The following is a 20697-nucleotide window of genomic DNA, read 5'->3' as shown; positions in this document are numbered from 1 at the left end:
TGAACAGGGTTGAACTGAAGGATTTGTGTTGCAGCCCTCTCCATTCCACGCTTGGCGGCCACTGTTTCCCCGGCCCTAGCTGCCGCTCCGGTCTGCAGGTCAGGGTCTAGTGAGAGAGAGAGAGTGGGGATAAAGGGGAAGAGACTCAAAGAATGGAGACAAGACAGAGGTTCTGATCAAGTCTCAAGTCTCGTTTATTGAAGGGAAATCTGGGGTATTTATAGGCTTTTGCCACGTGCCTTGTAGGCGAGTAGATACCACGTGCCTTGCAGGTGTTGATATGACGTAAGCCTTACAGGCGTGGATACCACGTGCGCCTTATAGGCATGTATGGCGTGGATAGCACGTGGACAGCACGTGAACTGCATGCCTTGCAGGCATGGATACCACGTGCGCCTTGCAGCTGGGGGCAGTAAACAGCAAAACAAAATATGTGGGATATCAGAGTGTGCTTTAGCTGTTGTAGGCTGTTGAAAAACAAGTCTCACGTCAGGGTATATGGCTCAAGATGGCTGCAAAGCTGATAGCCGCTTTCTGCTAAAAGTCGGCTCCCAACAGATTTGCTCCAACATCCGGAATGAGACCTGTAAAGAAAGAAGAGGTCAGATTATTCCCATTTGAAGGTATAATGACTCTAGAGAAGAGCCAAAAGGTGCCAGCAGACCTGATAAACTCAGCAGAGCAGGATACAAAATCAACATTAAAAAGTCACTGTGCTTTTTTTGTATAACAATCATAAGCCCAGTGAGAAAAGAACCAGGAAAACAATCCCATTCATGACAGCCTCAGAAAGAGTAAAATAGCTAGGAATAAACCTTAAAAGGAAAGGAAGACATTTATAATATATTATATATAATTATATGTACATATTTATATAATTATATGTACATATTTATATAGATATAAATTATAATGCATAGTATAAGTGTCTATATACATATGTATATAAAATATACAGTATGTAAAAGACAGCTTCTTTAACAAATGATGCTGAGAAAACTGGGCATGCACATGTAAAAGGAGGAAAAGCAGTCTGTATTGTTCAGCTTGCATGATAATGAATTAAAAGTGGATCAAAGTCCTAACTACAAATGTGAGGTTAAAGCTGCAAGGGCAAACACTTGCGGCCAGAAGCAGGGACAATGGCTTTCTGAAGAAGATTCCAACTGTAGAGGAAGTAACAGCCAGGACCAACCAATTTGATTGTATCAAACTAAGATGCATATCTAGAGAGACAGTCTACAGAGTGGGAGGAAATTCTCTTGTCAAGTATTCAACCAATGTGAGATTGATACACCATACACATAAAGAACTTTTAAAAAAGTACTCACTAAACAAATAATCTTAGCGACAAATGGAGAACAGATGATTTTTTTTTACAAGAATAGAAGCCACTAGTAAATGGATGAGTGATCAAAATGTGGTGATGTCCCCAGTGGTTATCATTGGTGAAACAAACCGGCAAATGGTGACAAGGATGTGGGGAGAGGAATGCGTAATCCTGTAGGGAGCAGTTTTGATGCTGAGGTCCTGTTCCTCATTTGGTTCTTGATCTGTCAGTAAAGAAAGCCATGGGTCAATTGCTGGGTGGAAGTGACTGGTGGGACTTTCAGGTCCCTGGAGGCAGGCAGGGAGATGAAAGAGAGAAAAATGGAGTTCTCCATGCTTTTGAGAGGGAGGAACCAAGCCACAATGTGAGATCTCAAAATTCTAGTGAATCAGGGGCCATTGTAGGGTGTGGGTGGTGGGGGAGCATCAGTTACACTGGTGTAAGTCGTAGAAGCTCTGCCTTCTGAGTGAAGGGATGCTTCCTTTAGTCATCAGCTATCTGCAGTTGCTGCTGAAGAGTGCTGACTTTGCCTTTCTCCGAATGAGTACCTAAATGTCTGTTTTCCTTAGAAAAATTTATTCATTTTTTACTTTTATGTGTATAGGTGCTTTGGGTGCATATATGTCTGTGTAATCCATAAGTGCAGTACCCGTGGAGGTCAGAAGAGGGTGTTGGATCCCTTGGAATAGAAGTTATAGGATGTTGTGAGCTTTTGTGTGGGTGCTGGGAATCAAACCCAGGTCCTCTAGAATAGCAACCAACGCTTTTAACCACTGAGCCACCTCTCCAGCCCTAATTGTATACTTTTGTTACTTCTCTCTGTTGCAAGGACATCATCCTTAACTGCTTCTGGAGCACTTTGCTGAGTACGGTGGAGGATGCTGTCCCTCTGGGCTCTGACTCCTACTCAGGGAGCTCACGAGGTGGTGGAGGTGCTATGGAACGAGCCTCTGTACCCTCAGCAAGTCCTACTAGACTCGGGATACAGTGCTGAGTCTGAATCCACGATCATACTGGGCATAGTGTGCATCCCGAGAGAAGATCAAGATTCACAGAAACCATAAAGAGCTGACTTAGGTTTCAAGGGTGTGGGACTGAGGACTTTAGATTCGTTTAGCCTGTATCCCCCAGACAGCTGATGATGGGTTTCCATTAAAAGGAAGAGTTTTAGTACACAGTTGGGGAATTGAGCATTATTATCTAGGTAACCCAAAGGAGATGACTCAAGGACGCCGGTAATCACTGAAGGATAAGGAACCAGTGTCATCCGGGAGATGGACATGTGGGTATGGGAGGAATCTGAGGTGCAGGAGAGAAGGAGATGCTAGTGAGGAGAACAGGCAAGAGGGATGGCATGTCTGTAGTCAGGCTGAGCCCTGCAGAAGACATGTGGAAAGCCCTGGCACAATCAAAGGCAAGTAAGCGGCAACCTGTCTGAATTGCCATGAAGTCTCTCTCTCTCTCTCTCTCTCTCTCTCTCTCTCTCTCTCTCTCTCTCTCTCTCTCTCTCACACACACACACACACACACACAATCTCAATCTCCATCTCCAAATCCCAACAACATGAATTAATATGCACACTCCTTTTACATCTTAAAAAAAATTACTTAAAAGGGCTGGAGAATTCGCTGGACAGTTAAGAGCACTGACTGGTTTCTCAAAAGACCCAGGTTCAATTCCCAGAACCCACTATCTGTAACTCCATTTCCAGGGGATCCAATGCCATCTTCTGGCTTCCACAGGCACCAGGCGTGCTTGTCTTGGGCAGACACACCTGTGGGCAGAACACTCATACACATAAAAAATATATGTATTTGAAAATTAGATACGAGGGCTTAAGATTCTATGATTGATTACAACATGCACACCCTGAAATTAAGTCTCCTTTCCACTTCCTTATTTTTACCTATTGTTATCTCTTGATAATAAAATATTGAAAATGAAAATATTTTTCTTGTAAAATTTTCAAAATATTTGTTTTGTTTCCCTAAATTACTTCTAAAGATAATATCCTGGCTAAGTTATTTGGCCTTTCCTGTTCTTGGTATTGGACACTCTGGTGAGGAAGCCCTATAAGATTAATTTAAATGTAGTGATTTCAATGGCACTTGGAGCATCCAGTGCTGCTTGGTATTTTCACAGATCCTTTGGGGAAAAGGCATGGTGCTGATGCAAACCATTATCAGAATAGGAGGGGCAGCGGGAGGTGCAGCTGTCTGCGAAGACTTCTGATATGTCAGGTCATCTGGTGATCAGACCTGAGAGATGGATGTGAGGAAAGGAGTCTTCCTATTGGTGTTCTGTGTCCTGTGGGGGGCTGGATGGGGTGGGTCAGGGGTTCAGACACACTTGGGTATTTCCAGTGAACTGGAGGGACTGAGAGAAACTGCCGGGGAAGTGGTGTCTGAGGGAGGGAGTCACAGAAGACTCACCCTGTAAAGAGGTGTTTCCCCAGGGAGGTGGGAATTGAAAGAACACCGTGGCTGCTTAGATGCCCACATGGGTGCTGAAGAGTAGAACAGAAGGACAGCAGGACCTTCTATAGGCTTGAGTGATGCAGCCTGCCATCCCTCATCCAGGAAGGACCATCCTCCTTCACCTGGAGCCCCTGGGTCCCTGAGAAGAGAAGAAGGCTCACTTTCTTCCTCTTTGCTGTGGACCCGATTTGATTTCTGTGTGGCACCAAGCCTGGAACCCCACAGAAAAAGCACAAGTGGTCGAAAGTCCAGCAGAGGGAGCTAAGAAGCAAGAGTCTTCTACCAAATACCTCAGCAGTTACAGCTACAAAACAACATGGTTATAATCTGCAACAGATTTAAGTCAACCCAGAAGTCCTGTGATTTGGCCAGTGCCCCCATGGAACTTCTGTCCTGCTTTGCTAGGTCCTCTTCCTGGAGGCTCAGGAAGACAAATGCAACATAGGTCAGCTGACATGGACATCTGCCCTACCTCATGAGCCTCCTTGGAGACAAAGAGAAGAGAATTCAATTGAACTTTGGATTATGAGACTAAATGGCCAATGCATTTCTCAGCATGCTTTCCCCCTAATAAGTTAAACAATGGCTTTCTTTAAGGTAATAGCATTATGCTTTCTGAGAGATGCTTCATTGGAAGTCTTGTGACAAGGCCGGCCATCAGATCTCTAAAGGAGGCAGCTAGTTACGCAGAATGCATCGTACGAGTTGATTTTATGTTTTGGCGCAAACAGTCCAGCCAGTAATTGAGACATGAAAAAGGAGAATAGGCCACAGAAAATACGGAAAAATAGTATTGTGGCTGTAAACAGAAAGGGAAACGCTTTTTTAAAAAAGGACATGGTTTGCGCTCTAAAAGAATGTTAGAAGAAATCGATGAACGGAATATATTAAATTCCTGGGTGAATGGAATAATAACGATAGTTTTGTACTAATAGAGGGTCTGCAGATTCATTCCTGGGTATTAAGTGAATGATAACCAGAGCCTAAGGGAACCTAAGAAGCATCTGAACCAGCCTCTGCTCCTCAGACTGTAGGAGAACGGTGAGTATGGAATGACTCTGCCTGAAAGCAATTACAGTGTTTTTATTTACTCACTGGAAACTCTCCCATAGGTCACATTTAGCGTTTTGAGCTAGTTGTATGGGTGAATTCCAGCCCAGGCGAGGGGCTCTCAGAGTTGTTCCCCCTGAGCACACAGTGAGCCGTTAGCCATCAGTTACTTCTAGCCCTGGTGACTTTGGACATAGTAGATGCTCCAGACAGGTGACTCTGCAGCAGGTAGACAACAGGGCCTTTCAGGTCACATTCCTCAGGTTGACTGGTGACCTCACCAGGTTGCAGCATGTTCTCCCATACAGACTTGTTACACAGGTAGGAGTCAGCAAGGATGGTACTGCCTTGAGACACAGGTAGAAATGTCTCCAAACTCTCCAGGAACTGGCACTTGGTGGATAAACATCCAGACCTCTGCTCTGTGTCATATAGAATAAGGGCCAGCCCAATGTAGTTAGGGTTTCCTCTGCCTCCCTGGACTCCCATATCTTTGTGAGCTGCCTGGACCACCTCATGACACACTGGAAACTTAGCTTTTTACTTTCCACCACAACAAAATGGCTTGCACAGGCTGCAGCCTTTCTTGTCCCTCTCAGAGACACCATGTTTCTTCCTTTCCTGTCCTGCTCCTGGTGTCATGGGGGTCCGATGCTGCTCCCTGTTTGCCGGTTATTTATCTCCCCCTCAGAGCCTGGCACTGACTTTCATGGTGGTTGCGGGAGGCATAGAGTGAACTTTTGATCTAGTCTTTCTCAAAATATTTTTTTTTTAGTGGGGGCACATGTCTTTGTAAGATAAATTTTGGTGCAAGTCTTAAGTCAATATTTTCTCAGTTTTATTATGTATGACTAGTCTAACTATATTATTGGTACCTTTGTAAGAACAGTTGCTCTGACCTACAAAAGCTCCACCCATATCTTTGGTTTTGATGTAAAGAAAAATGCAAAGAAGAGAAAAAAAGGAGAGAAAATTCCTTAATAGGAGGAAAGTGTGCACTACATAAGTATCTCTTTTTCCTCCTCTCCCTCTCCTTCCCCCTACCCTCCCCCTTTCCCTCTCTCTTCCCCTCCCCCCTCTCTTCCTAGACAGGGTTTCTCTGTATAGCCCTGTCTGTCCCGGGACTTGCTTTGTAGAGCAGCCTGGCCTCAAACTCAGAGATGCACCTGCCTCTGCCTCCCAAGTGTTGGGATTAAAGACACACAACGTCATGCCTGGCTACAAAAGTATTTTTTAACCAAACAGATTAAAAGAAAAATATCCACTCAGATAGAATAAAACAGTAGCAGAGTGTCTTTCTGTTCTCCTTCCTTTCCCACCGTGGGTCTTTTTCGAGTACTTCAGCATTCAGCTGCTGTGCCGGTTAAATGGTGTCCCTGACCAAGAGCAATGACTAAGCCCTGGGTAGAGAGCCGGAAGTGTGCACCACAGCACACGACCTAAAGCCTGTGGCAGGAAATCAGTTCTTTGAAATCCGGGGAAGAGGGTGGGCCCTTTCACAGCTGGGCCCCTCCTCAGATACAGTTCTCAGACCTGCTCCACCAGCATCACCTGAACGCCAATCCACTGCCCTGCTCCAGACTTAGAACTTCTGGGATGAAGCTAGCAATCCAAGATTTTCTTTTGGGTTCTGGGGATTAAACCAAGGGCTTCAGGCATGCTAGGTGAGAGGAGAGTGTCGCCCCTGGTGATTTTGATGCTCTGCAAACAGCTCATTTTTCTTGCCAACGATTGGTTTCTGGATGGGCATGTGACTTTATTCTGGTCACTGAGACTCTGTAGAGGAATTGTTGTTGAGGCTTCTGGGCAAAGAGTTCTTGCTTTTGGAAGGGGTGGTAGGGGATGATTCAAGAACTGCTCCGCCTCAGTCTAGATGGTTTCCTGTCTGGTTGAAGACAGAACTCTTGTAGTTCTACATCATGGGGAGAGCTAGAATATTGAACTAGTCGACATGAAATGACATCTGGAAGTTCCTAAAATTAGTGATATGATAGCCACATATGGTTAATATAAAAAAAATCAGTGGAATTCAGCATAAACTTGTATGAGAAAATTCTCATCTGGGGTTCTATTGTTTCTAGGTGTATGGACAAGTGACCGCCAAGACCTGCTCTCTAGCTTGTGGTTGGAGCATAAACTTACTAAACTTACTGTTTCTACACCCCAGAGCTCCCACAGAAAAGGACTGGGTTTCCTAAATCCAAGAGATGTATCTCTACATAGATTCTTAGCAGTTGCTGGTCTATTTGTGGCAGAATCAGGGGTGTAGAATGGCTGTTGAGGTGGGGCAGACATACCCCAGTCTAGGTCGGTTTCATAGTAAATATATTTATAAACTCATATGAATGAGTGGGAGAGGCAGCTAGGAGAAAGAGGGCCCTCAGGTTCAGTCATTCATTGCTCTCATTTCTGAGGTCAGAGACATCTCTGACTCTTTTCTACATTACAGCCTTTTATGAGCCATGTTCTGGGCTGCTCTCCCTCTGCCAGCATTTACCCCTCAGTGCAAACCCACCTGAAATCACAGACTCATCCCTTAAGGTCCTTGTTTCTCCTTATTTTTTCTTATTTCCATTGAGGTGGGAATTGGGGAAATTAGATAAAGGAGTACAGTTTGCTTAGCCAAGTTGGCCCAGTTCGTTGTTTGCTTGTGTTTCGATATAACATTTACTGCCCTTGGTAACTCATTTTGGAGGAAGGAAAGATGACATCATGGAGAAAGAACAGAGCCTCCAGTGAGTATACAAGTGCTATGAACCTACACAATAATTATTCTTAACCCTTACATACCACACAGACACTTCAAGGTAGACCAGAACACTGAAGTATATCATCTGGATAAGGGGTGACTCCAGGACTCCCCTGTTTGTAACAAGTGGAGCTTGAATTAGCAACCTTCTCAGGGACAACTCAGGAGATCTGGAATGTGGGTCTCTTTACCTTCACACTTCTATTTTAAATGTTAAGTTTCAGTTGTCTGGTACAGATTGAGGAAGAACATCTATGCAAGACACTTGAGCAGAGCTTTATACAACCCCTCCCCATGTGATGTGGTGGTATTTTTAGGTGATGCTTATACTGGTAAAATTGCCATAGTGTCTAGGGCCATGCCAAATAGGCACATGCATTCTACTTTATAGTGTCTTGAACCCAAACTTCATTCAACCCAGTAAGATTTTGCTCCAGCTTACTTTTCTCTTTGATCATGGCTATACAACACATGTACATCCTGCCCCCTCCAAATCTATGGCATTCTGTGTAACCAATGCTGAGTCCTGCATGATCATGGAAGGGATGGAATGACATGGTTCAGGCCCATGGAACAGAGCCAGCAGGGAATGGGCCTCTATAAGTGTTGACAGTTGCTGAGCATGAGGCTTGTTTGTATACCACACACACACACACACACACACATACACACACACACGCACACATACACACACACACACTTCTATGTTCCTCCTTCAGGAAATATTCTTCCAGCCAAGATTATTGGGAAATGCTCTTCCTGCCAAGGTATCAGGGAATGTCCTTTCTGCCAAGGATAATGATAATCAGAGGCACAATGTCCATGATAATTAGAGACAGCAGTAATTCTGGAGATGAGGGTGTGTCTACATCTCAGAAAAAGGGCAGAATGCTGCAACCTTCAGAACAGCCCTTAAGGCTGTGGGAAAGAACTCTGAAAACATGAGTTCAAAAATATATAATTTCTCAACTATGTAAAATATAAGGATACAATGTGCATTATATGAAGGGCTTCATGGAGCTAAAAGAGCAGAGGCAGCTGCACCTGTTGGACTTAATGACTCAAAACCAGGTGATGCACTCCCCCAGAGACACTCAGGGATGTAGGACTCGCTGCAATAACATGAGGTTTATTAGTAAATTGATAAATTGATAAAAAAAAAAAACCCAGTGCACTGGGGTTCCCTTGTATGCCAGCAAGAAGAACCCCGAATTATAGCTGAGAGTAGCTTGTATACTATTTTTACAGAATTTATGAAGGCAGTTATACAATTACTTCTTAAACATTAACCATAAAGACCAATCTCTAACAGCCTTCCCAGGCTCGGTTTCTGTTCCCAGGCCTGGTTGCTAAGTAACTCAAATTTGCACCTTATCTTTTTACAACAAAGGAGGTCAGCTTAAGAAGCTTCTGTTTACCCAGGTTTTACTGTGTTAAGGGCTCATAAACTCCCATCTTGGGTCTTTCTTCCTGGAATGTTTGTTTGAGTCTTTGGAATGTGCTTCTCCTGGGATGTGTCCCTGGGGGAAGTTAATGTTTGAGTTTAAAACCGAAATAGGAACTTTTTATTAATTTTAAGTTTCTACACACCATGAACCAGCTTGTCAGGAAGATATCAAAGAAGGAGATAAAGAGATTTGGTGACTGGTGATCTCAGGGAAAGATCCCATCCTGCTAAGTTTATTGTTTGTGCTTACAAAGGCAGGCAGATTCCTGAGTTTATGGTCAGCCTGGGACAGAGCTAGTTTGGGACCAGGTTATGGAGAGAATGGCAATCTCAGGATGGTATTCCCCCAGCTAGCTTATTGTCTGTGCTTACAAAGGCAGGCAGATCTCTGAATTCATTTCCAATGTTTAAAAAAAAAATGTGCTTGCTGTCTCTTTCAAAGAATCAATCGGCTGGGGTCATGGAATGCAGATTGGAGAATAAACAAAAGGGAACCTGGAGTAAATGATTGAATTGATATGTAAATAAAAGACTGGGCTTTGATATGTAAATAAAGACTCAGCTCTGCAGAGCTGAGCTATCTGGAGAACTCCAGAGAGCCCTGTCTGGAGCACAACACAAGGCTGTTAGCTTGTACCCCATGACTGACTTTGAGTCATTCTTTTTGCTGCTCCCAAACACCCCTTCCTCAGAACCCCTCTTCAGGCAGAGGCTGGTCCTTGGCAGCAGCAGCATTTCTTTGTGTGTATCCCTCAGTGCTTCCGTTATAGTTAGATACGTGTTAATTTAAGTTCCCATGCTACGTGTAACCAGGGCCACCTATATAAAGGGAGACTCCAGATCTGGCTCAGAGCCAAGGCATGGAAGCTTTTATTAGTTGTACAACTAAGCCAGTTCATTGCTTTCCTTTTGTGTGTGAGCCTCTATCCCTACAAAAGACCAGAGATTAATCAGAGCCTGGCAGATTTTGCATGTCCTCAGCTTACATCACTGTCCTGGGCTGACAGCAATCACTCAGTCTTTCACAGTTTAACTTAAAAATTAGACACGCATGCACTCTTACCATTTCCCATGTACAAACTGCATCCAGCATGCACTGGCAGGAAAGTGTGGGCTTCTTTAAAGTGTGAGTGAAAATTGAGACATGTTTATAAGTACTTCCATGTGTGGAGATTTTTTTCTTACCTGTTTGTGACAAACCTATTTTACAGTGATCTGCATTTCTTTTTCTATAGCTATTACTTGGACTTCATTAAAAGACTCCCATTTTCTTTGTATTCATGTTCACTGGCTTAAGTGATCTACATATAGAATTAGAATGGGGAGTAAGGATTTTACTGGGAGAAACGTTAGCTGGGGATTAGATACAGCTAAGTTCATTTGGGCAATCCGTGCGGTTTGTTTGATAGGAAGAGAAGGGAATTGCTAACCACTAGCTGTAAGTACTACTTGACACCCATGTAGAAGTTTTACAGAGGAGAACTGGGGCTTAAAGGGAAGATCTGATAGTGGTAGTTCTTCAATACAGTCGACAGTGTCCCACTGGAGCCTGGTTACATGTGGTCTGGGCACCAATGACATCCTGCTATTTGGGACATAATCAATCATGGGCTGTACTCAGCCTTCTTGAAATAGAATCTTCTTTCTTTCTTTCTTTCTTTCTTTCTTTCTTTCTTTCTTTCTCTCTCTTTCTCTATCTCCTTCTTTTTTCCTCCTTCTCCTCTTCCTTCTCCTTCTCCCCTGCCCTTCCTCCTCCTTTTAACATGAAGCCCAGTGGTTCAAACACACAGAGAAGCATGGGTGTAGGTCTGGGTAGCTTTTACTTCACTAAATCTGTGATAAACCACAATGACCAAAAGCAAAAGGAAGAAGGTTTTTTTAGCTTATGGTTCCAGGGGGTTAAAGTCCATAACAGCAAGGAAGGCACAGCAACAGGTAGAAGTGGAAAACTAGTTACAGTCTGTCTATACACAGGAAACAGAGAGCACAAGCTAGAAGTGGGTGGGGTGAAGCTATAAATTCTCAAAGCATGCCCAGTGACACACTTCCTCCAGCAAAATACCAAGTCCTAACAATTCCATCACCCCAGCAAACAGCACCAAGATGCCACTGGGGACAAGTGGGGGCCATTTCCCATTCAAACTCCCATAGCTTGCCATAGAACCTCAGTTCTTACTGTTTGTGTCTTCCCTTTGGACAGACACACCAACTTTGAATTTGGCCCAAAGTAAACATGTCACAAAAATAGGACAATCTTGTTCTGAAGAGAATTGAAAAGCGTATGTTGGAAGTTGCCACAGGGACCTCTGAAACAAGTTAACTTTATAATGTTGTCTGAGCTTCTATCTGCTGCATCAACAAAAAGCACAAACTGAATATCTCGGGCCACAGCTTTATTCTCTGGTAGACCCGGAAGCCGGATGTTCAAAATTGGTCTTATGGGCTAAAGTGAAGTGTCCCTGGGGCTGCTTCCTTTTGGAGAATATGAGGTGGGAAGTACTTCCTCCTCACTTTCAGCCTCTACAGTCTGACACACTCCTTGTCTTAGTTTTCCTTTCTGGCATTCCTCAGCTCTCTGCTCTGCCTTACACCTCGTACTTCCATTCTCAGATGTCCTAGTCCCCTTTATAAGGATCCATACAATTGCCATCAGGGCCCAGAGGATAATCCAGGGGCGTGTTGCCATCACAGTATCCTCAGTTTACTCATCTCTGTAAGTCCCATACTGTGTTGTGTAATCATTTTGTGTGTGTGTGTGTGTGTGTGTGTGTGTGTGTGTCTTTTCCTGGTTCCTGGCAAAGTCCTAGAACTCTCTGTGCATGTTGTGGAAGAGTATCTTAATCAGGTTAATTGAGATGGGATGATCTCCCCTTGGTGGGCACCACTCTTTTCTGAGCTGGGAACCTGGACCACATAAAAACTAAGAGGACAGCAGTGGGCATTGTTCCCTAGGAGCTGCTCCTCTCGTTTTTTTTGAGCCAATGTCTTTCTCCAGCCTGCAGCTTTCTCTTTTTAACCCTCAGAACAAACAATCACAAGTTAATTCCTACTTGTCTCTGTCTCTCCAGCACTGGGACTATAACTGAATATCGTTTCTTCTGGCTTTTGCACATGGTCCTGGGGATTGGACTCATATTCTCAGGCCTGTGTGGCAAGCACTTTTTTTTTTAGCCAATGATAGTTATGTTTCAAATGAAGATGAACACAAGTTTCAATTTGATGTCTACTTCACACTTTGTAAACAGAGCCTTTTTGCATGATGGATAAACTCTTGGGGGGGGGAGTGGATTCTTTATCAAAAGGACAAAAAAAAAAAAAAAGCACTTGCTCTTTTTAACCCTCAGAACAAACAATCACAAGTTAATTCCTTTCCTTTCAGATTACATTGCATGTTGCATGTTTCAGGGAATCACACTGAATATTTTCAGGGCTCCAAGAATTTCTCCAACAGAATACAGATTTATGATCTGCCCTATAAACAAATTGCTCTTCTGTCCCACATGATTCTGTAAAGCAGGAAGAACAGTATCAGTATCGCACACACAGGCTGTGGTGAGTAGAAAGAAGTGTCTGTGAGGCCAGTGTATCATCCTACCAGCCCATGAAGCTCTCTGCTCTCGCTTGCCCCCTCCCCCAGCTGCTCTCTCCTGTGTTCAGTTACTCAACTTGAACCTCAGAGTTTCGTATCAGCTCTGGAATCAGCTGTTGTAACTTCCTGTTCTGGCAGAGCTCGGCTGTGAATCTCATGACCTCAGGACAGTAAAGTTGGTGCTGAACAGTCCAGATTTGTCTATACAACATAGTTCTTGGGGTTGCAGACAGGGCTGAGAGTGCATGCTGTTCTTGCAGAGGACTTTGGTTCAGTTCCAATAATCTACATGGTGACTTGCAACTGTAACTTTAGTTCCAGGATATTTGATAACCTCTTCTGGCCTCTAAAGACACTAGGCATGCATATGATAGTATGATAATGTGATATATATGTATATATGTTTTAATATATGGTATATATCATATATATGTTTTTCCTCCAGGCACATCTTAAAAAAAAAAAAAAAAACCCTAAAACTAAAACAAAAGCACAAAGCCAAAATCTACAAAGATTGTTCTCTGAATACTGGGGATATAGCTCAGTTGGTACAATGTGCACATAGTGTCACAAGACTCTGGGTTCAAGACTCAGCCCCGCCTAAACTGGATCTTGTGCTACACACCTGCAATCTCAGCACTTGGGAGGGTAAAGCAGGAGGATCAGAATTTCAGCATCACTTGAGACCCTTTGTCAGAACCGAATTGCAATTTTCCAAACATCACACTGCATTTCCTCACGGTGGAGCCTGCAGGGGGACAGGGTTCCAAGTTTGCATTTCTGCAGTTCAGGTCTCTTTCCTTTCTCTGACAGGGTTTGGCTTTCTCCCTCCTGACGTCTCACATCCTCTCACCCAATATGTCCAAGTCAATCAAGTTGGGTGTGTCATTGTCTGCACATGTGCTAGGCCACTGGGTAGGCAAGGAGGGGAGCCTTAAACCACACCAGTGGTTTGTGGTCTAGAAGTAGCCACCACCTCAGCACCTCAACACTACAGTGCTTTGTGAACAGACAGCGCCCTTCCTCTTTCCTATGTCAGGCCTTCTGCATCTAGTTCAGAGTGCCTTTGAGGGGAAAAAGGAAGGGAAGATTGTATTCCCCCAGTTAGAGCAGAGATGGCACACTGTCGCTTGCTAGGGAGGAAGTCGCATAAATGGAGCTCAAGGGAATCTTCATGATTCATAATTTTACCAATGAGTATTATTTTCTTGTCTACTGTGCATTAAAAACCTGTTAATATGCTAAGTACTGTACTTAATGCTTTTTGTGGAATATCTCACTTGACCCTAGTAGCTCTAAGACCGAGAAGTTCTCAACCTTCCCAATGCTGCAAACCTTTAATACAGTTCCTTGTGTCATGGTGACCCCCCAACCATGGAATTATTTTTGTTGCAACTTCATACTTGTAATTTTTCTGCTTATGAATTGTGATGCAAAAACAAAACAAAACAAAAATTGTGATGCAAATATCTGTGTTTTCTGATGGTCTTAGGCAGCCCCTGTGAAAGGGTTGTTTGACTACTAAAGGGTCACTGCTGAGCTAACAAACTCACCATTGGACAAGTCAGCAGCAAAGCTTAGAATGGGTCAGCATCTCTGGGTCCTGCAGGACATAAGCTGAGGCAATCTGAGCCCTAGAAGTCTGTTCTCAGACTCCCGGTCTTGTCATTTCGCATCCTACCCCAGGTTTCTGAACTCACAACCTTTTCCAGATTGCCTGTGGGCTCCGTGGTGCGCAAGTCCAATTTTGCAAAGCACTATGCAAGCATAGACAAGGGCAAGTGTAACTTGGTGCAAACACCCACAAGCAGGCTAACGGACACCGAAACTCCTTACTTCCTAGCCAGGGAGAGGCATTCTTGGTCTGGGCTTCGCCAGAGGGACTCCGACCCCTCCTCTCTGCTATGGTCAAAGGTTGTGCTTTCCTTTTTGAGCTGGCAATTCCAAAGTTTATTTACATGCACTGTTGATGTCCCAGAAGGAATGCAGAATAAGTAGAAGACCCCCTGTGAAACCGATCACAGACCACTTAGCTAGGGAGCAGTACATCTCTGTCAATCAGATTCCTTTGGGACTTCTAATCATTATATTTGTGTTGGTCTCAGCAGGGGTTTTGCAGGTCTCTGCAGTCTGTGGTTGTGTGTACTATGATGGCTGGTGCATCCAAAGCCTCCTTAGGTTTTCATTATTCCGGTTGCTTTTCTGATCCCTTGCTCCTTTGAGGAGCATAGGCTCACACTCATAGCTGAGAGGCTAGAGTTCACAGATACATGCTGGCTCTCTGGCACATGGTTCCAGCCTTTCTAAGGACTGCTACTGTTGTACCAAGGTGTGCCAGTGTGGAGTGAATGGTGCCTAACCAAGTACACAGAAGGAGATGGTAGACCCACCAGGGTGGAAGATGGCTGATAACAGGTCTTTCCCTTTCTCTGCTCCAGACTGGTCTCCCCCACTGTCCCTCAAACACTCCAGCTGTGTCCCCCTCTTCCAGAATGCCTGCTCCTTGCTCTGGCAGAATGTTCATCCACCTATGTCTACCTGTCTCATTCTCTCTTTTTTTTTTTGTCTGGTCTTTTCTCAAATGCTCTCCAGTCGGTGAAGACTTCACCATCCAGCTACTTTAAAATGCCATGCTGCTCCTCTCCCACCAACCTGACAAGTCTCCATCTTTGCACAGCACTGGCTAAGACACCCACATACTCAGTTGTGTGATTTATTGCCTGTCTCCTCTCACTACAACAAGCTTCCTGGAAGGAGACTTTGCCCTCTCGTTGGCTGCATCTCCAGCACCTGGGCAGCGCCTGTGGCACCACAAGGGGAAGATTCACTTAGCATTTGTTGTATGGCTGAACTGCAGACAGCCCAGTCTCACTGAACCACTGCAAATTTTGAGAGAAAAGAAACTGCAAGTCAAAAGCGGTTGAGTATGGGCTGTTTTGTGCGGCTCCACCGGATATAATGCAACCCATATTAATTTGTTCAAGAAGGCTGTGAGCTTGGGGGATTTTTATCATTTTAAAACATTGAGATCTGCATGTCTCTCACCAACCCTGATCCACAGAGCAACCTTCTTCTAGAAGACTATCATCAGTAGAAGAAATGCCAGTCTTGCCTTTCAGACCTTCACTTCTCCAAATATAGTTTTTCTTGGCTATGGATTAGTTCAATAAACTAGAGTTTAATTTGCCACAAAACGAACCAGGCATTAGATCCAAAGCTGGGAAAATAATGGTGGTCAGCGATGAGACGGAACATGGGCGGGGACAATACCCTCAGAGCAGAGGAGGGTATTCCTGGTGGCCACCCAGTGTGACAGAAATCTTACTCTGCAACGTGACCTTTTTCCATTTAGCCAAGGGAATAGAAACCTCAGGCTTCCTGCCATAGAATCCCCGCTTTCTTAAAGCTAGTGTGCTAAAATCCAAGTGGAAAAAGCTTTGCTTTTTGGCATCTCCAACATATTTTTGAAGACAAATGCTGTGAAGTCTGCAATTCAAGGTGCCAGATGCAGCTGCTAGCCCCTAACACATAGCATGGGCTCTAAGGTTGTGTCCCCCACTGTCCAAGGTCCACACAATACAGGAGCTGCATTTAATCTCTGCAGGAGTGAAATACAATGAAGCTGGGGCACTGGGTGGACTCACATCCACAAACACTCGGGTTCGGTCCTACCACATTCCACGGCAGGCTACATGTGCTCACTTTGAAGTGAGATGTGGGCACAGAGCTTTCACCTTTCTCACATGATCTCAAAGAAAACAGCAGTGCATGCCTACAGCGACCCTTGGCCCCGCCTCTCAGGAGTGTGAGGGTTTGGCTTGGCTGGCTGTGGCACTGTGTGCTGTGTTCAAGTAGCTGTCAATCATTAATAATGCCTGCACATAGGAGTGGGGATGGTTCTGTCACGGTTGTCCTATCCCATTGTGAGGGATAGTTGTCAGCTCTCACCATGCCTCAATCATAAACCAGACCTATGCATGCATATAGAGAGTGAAAACACCCTGTAGAGATGGTTACTACTATCTGGAGTGTCAGGAACTTGGTGAGGGTATTGGTCTTTATCAAGAGGGGCCACTATCCACATGAAGTGGAAACGGCTGGCTTTGTTGATTTAAAATATTGAGAAAGATCACTCATGGGATTCTAAAATCACAGACTAAAAAATCACAAGGAAAGGCATAGCATGTTTAACCCTGTCACTTGGGAGGCAGAGGAAGGTAGATCTCTGAGTTGGAGGCCAACCTGGTCTACATAGTGAGTTGCAGGCCAGCCAGAGTTGCACAGTGAGACCTTGTGATCTTTTTGACAATAACTAACTAACTAACTAACTAACTAACTAACTAACTAACTAACTATATCGAGTTCTGGCTACCTCCCCTCACCATTCCGGATGCTTCCCTGATTGTGCATGGAGGGCGGGTGGCATATTTTAATGGCTACTGCTGGGATGCTTCTTTTGTGGACAGTGTCCTTCTCCCTGCTCTCTTGCTTCATGACCACTTTTGTGGTAGCATTTCCAGGGAAGCTACCCTGGCCCCCAAGCAGACCTGGTCACTGCTGTCCCCACCATATCCCATGAGAGTCCCACTTCTGTGCCTGGCACTACACCAAGTCCACAGCTCCCAATCCTGACCCTGCACCAAGCTTCAGTCTTTTTTGCACATCTCTCTGTGGAGGGAACTGCTGCTGTCCCAGTCATCAGAGTCGGGGTCAGAACTGCTCTGTTTCTTGTGTAAGAACCCCCAGGCTTCTCATCCCCACTGAAATGTTTATAAAAAGATAAAGAGAGAGGGATATGTTTTGGTGGAGGTGTAGGGAAAGGGGTGCCTCCCTTCCCCCTGAGGGACCAGCCACAAGATGGTGTAGTATAGAATAGAGTTATTCAGGGCATGGGGAGGGGAGATGAGGGGGTAGTAGAGACAGAGAAAAGCAGAGAGAGAGAGAGAGAGAGAGAGAGAGAGAAGAGAGAAGAGAGAAGAGAGAAGAGAGGAATAGAGACATTGAGGAGGCCGGCCATGAGCAAGTGGAGAGAGAGGTGGGAGGGGAATGGGGAGAGAGGGAGGAAGGGCTGAGAGGACAGATCTGGAGTAAGAAGGCAAGTGAGCAAGAGAGGAGGGGGTGAGCAACCCCTTTTATAGTGAGTCAGGCACACCTAGCCATTGCCAGGTAACTGTGGGGTGGAGCTTAGACAAAATGCAAACACTCACAACAGACTCCTATGTGGCTTCCCTTCTTTCCATGTCCCACCCTCTCTCCCCGACTCTTCCTCTCACTCTGGATGTTGGCTGCAGCCTCCTCACTCTGCTGAGCTGAAGACTCCTCAGTGATCCCCACTTCCCTGGAAGTCAAAACTCCACCAATGCTTTCTGGGCCCTGCATACAGCACCCTCTGGCCCCAGCCTGTCTTTCCTCTAATGCACCCCTTCTAAAGGTCAGAGATGTGCATCAGAAGCCATGCCAAGTTTCTACCCCGACTCAGGATCTGACAGTGCATTTGCTGTTCTAGAGCCCATTTTATAACCCTCAGTCTCCCCCTCCCTCCCTTCTTTCTTTCCTCACCAGCTGTGTGTGTGTGTGTGTGTGTGTGTGTGTGTGTGTGTGTGTGTGAGAGAGAGAGAGAGAGAGAGAGAGAGAGAGAGAGAGAGAGAGAGAGAGAGACTCTGACTCCTGAAGTGCAGGCTGCCCTTAAACTGGGGGTGGGGGTGGGGGTGGGGGGGACATCTGCCCACTTCAGCCTCAGTGCTCAGATTACAGGCGTGAACCACCAGCTGGTCCTTTTTGAAACCTTCCTATCTCCCTGACAGGGTTGTCAAGTCAGAGTGTGAAAGTGGCTGCCTGGGAAGCAGTCCCTCTTTCTCTAGTCCTGCTCACGCCCCTCCCACGTGAACGTTCACAACTCCCATTCCTCCTCAGCATATCCCTCCTCCTGTTAGATTTAGGTGAGAGGAGAGAAAGGAAGGAGAGAGGCTTAAACCAAGCTGCTTGTTCATGAACTTTCCCCCGGCAAATTGTTTATGTCTTAATAAATGGTTGGAATGAATAAGCAAATACATGGGTGTTCGCTTTCCTTATTGCTGATGTTAGCTCAGCTTTTACCATTAGACATCCAGTTCTTCATCTTCTAAAGGTCAGAGATGTGCAGCAGTAACCAAACCAAGTTTCTACTCCCCCTCAGGAGTTGACACCCACCTACCCCACGCAGGATCTGATACCCAGCACCAGCCTCTGTGGGCTGCCTTTCCAGAGCTGCTGCTTTTGCTGACTGACTTTCTTGAGTGTGCGCACCAACTTCCCCATGGGTCATATGATTTTCCCAAGACTCACAGGAACTCACCCCAAAGAGTCCAGGAAGTTCCCTATGTGTCTCTAAATGCCACCTTCAGAATGTTGTCAGAATTCCTACGTTAAAAGTTCGAGGACTGAAGCTTTGGGTGTTAAGTTTGGAGCTGCTACCAGGTGCTCAGTGGGACTGTCAGCTAGGGAACAGTGTGCTGGGCCAGGCAGGAACGAGTGTAGATCAGAGACTCCAAAGTCCCCAAAAGCCAGAGCCAAAGTGGAGGAATCCTGCACTCCTGTGGCACTGGTTGGCAGCCGGGTAAGCTAAGAAGTCCCTTTTCTCTCATTGCTGTGTGTACTTCCTGTCTCTGTGTCGGTGTGCTTACTCATGTGACTCACGTTGGCCAGTGACATATAAGCAGAGAAGATGAGCACAGGCTTGAAATACATTTATTGGTTCATGCAATCCTTTAGTTCCCAGTGAGAAGGACATGCCCTGGGTCACCACCCTCAGGCCTTGGGTGTTCACATTGCATTCGTCTGTGTTGCCTCTTGGAGATGTATATAAGTTGGAACTCAAAAGTGGTCTAGTCTGGAAACATCCATACATTATATATGTGGGGTACATATATGTGGACCCTTATCTATGTGGGGTAACTAAAGTTTTAGGGCAGCCATGCTCATCAAGATGAGAAAGACGAATAAACAGCCCACTGGTGAAATCATGGCTTACAGAGAGAGGAGAGAGAGAAACCAGAAATAGACACCAGGAAAAGAGGCAGAAAACCAGGCCAGTCACAGACCCCAAAGGGCAGATGGGGACTGCTCTGAGTTCTGTAAATCTGCAATGGCCACCTATGTCCATTGCTGAGAGGCTGTGAGGTGAGGATGGAGACCTGACCCACTGGTTCAGTGATAGAAAAGCTGTTGGTGTCCTTGAGAAGCCGTTCTATGGGGTCCTGGGGGTAAAAGCTTCGATGGGAGAAATCCAGGAAAGGAAAAGAGGAGAGATCACAGCAAGTCCAACAGTCCCTATTTAAAAAAAATTCTCAGAAATAGGCTGTAGCCAAGGGGAGGCAGTGGTGTTAAGAGATATTTCTTTTTTGCAGATGTGAAGAACATTGTAATGTTAATACTGATTGAAAAGATCCAAGAGAAAATAGGAAGAGGTGATGAAGTCGAGCTGGGGGAGAGGGGAGATGGCTCATTCGGAAAGCAAGGAGCTGGAAGCTGGGTCATCTGCCAATAGCCTGTGGGAGGTGAGGGAACACACACAGTTATCCAGGGGAACGTAAGTGAACGGCCCAGGCATGTGGTGTGTCTGGTGATTATGGAGAGCGTTTGGAGCCCGACGTCTGCAGAAACCTCATAGCAGCCCTGAGAAGTCGCTCTGTTAGTTACTACATTTACAGATGAGGGAATCGAAACAGAAAATAATCAAGGGGCGGTATCCAAAGTCACCCAGCCAGAAGATGGTGAAACTAGGAATCGAACACAGCCGTCTGGTTCGAAGGCCTAGAAGCTTAACCGCTAGCTTAAGCTGACCCAGTTAAAGATGTAAACGCCTGCCACAAACTGAGCTAGATAGAATGCAGGTCAAATCAGTGCTCATGAGGTGACGACTGTCGGAGCCTGTACCATCGGCCTCTGCAACAACTCAGTAGTCTTCTGAAGAAGACACGGAGGCCCAAGAAGATTCTGTTAAAAGGGGAGGAAAACTGAGTTTTTCTTATACATGCTGGTCTTGTTGTAAACACCACAGCATACACAAAGGGGAA

Source organism: Arvicanthis niloticus, chromosome 9 (assembly GCF_011762505.2).
Source record: "Arvicanthis niloticus isolate mArvNil1 chromosome 9, mArvNil1.pat.X, whole genome shotgun sequence".
NCBI lineage: Eukaryota > Metazoa > Chordata > Mammalia > Rodentia > Muridae > Arvicanthis > Arvicanthis niloticus.
Note: the sequence above shows the minus strand (reverse complement) of the source record.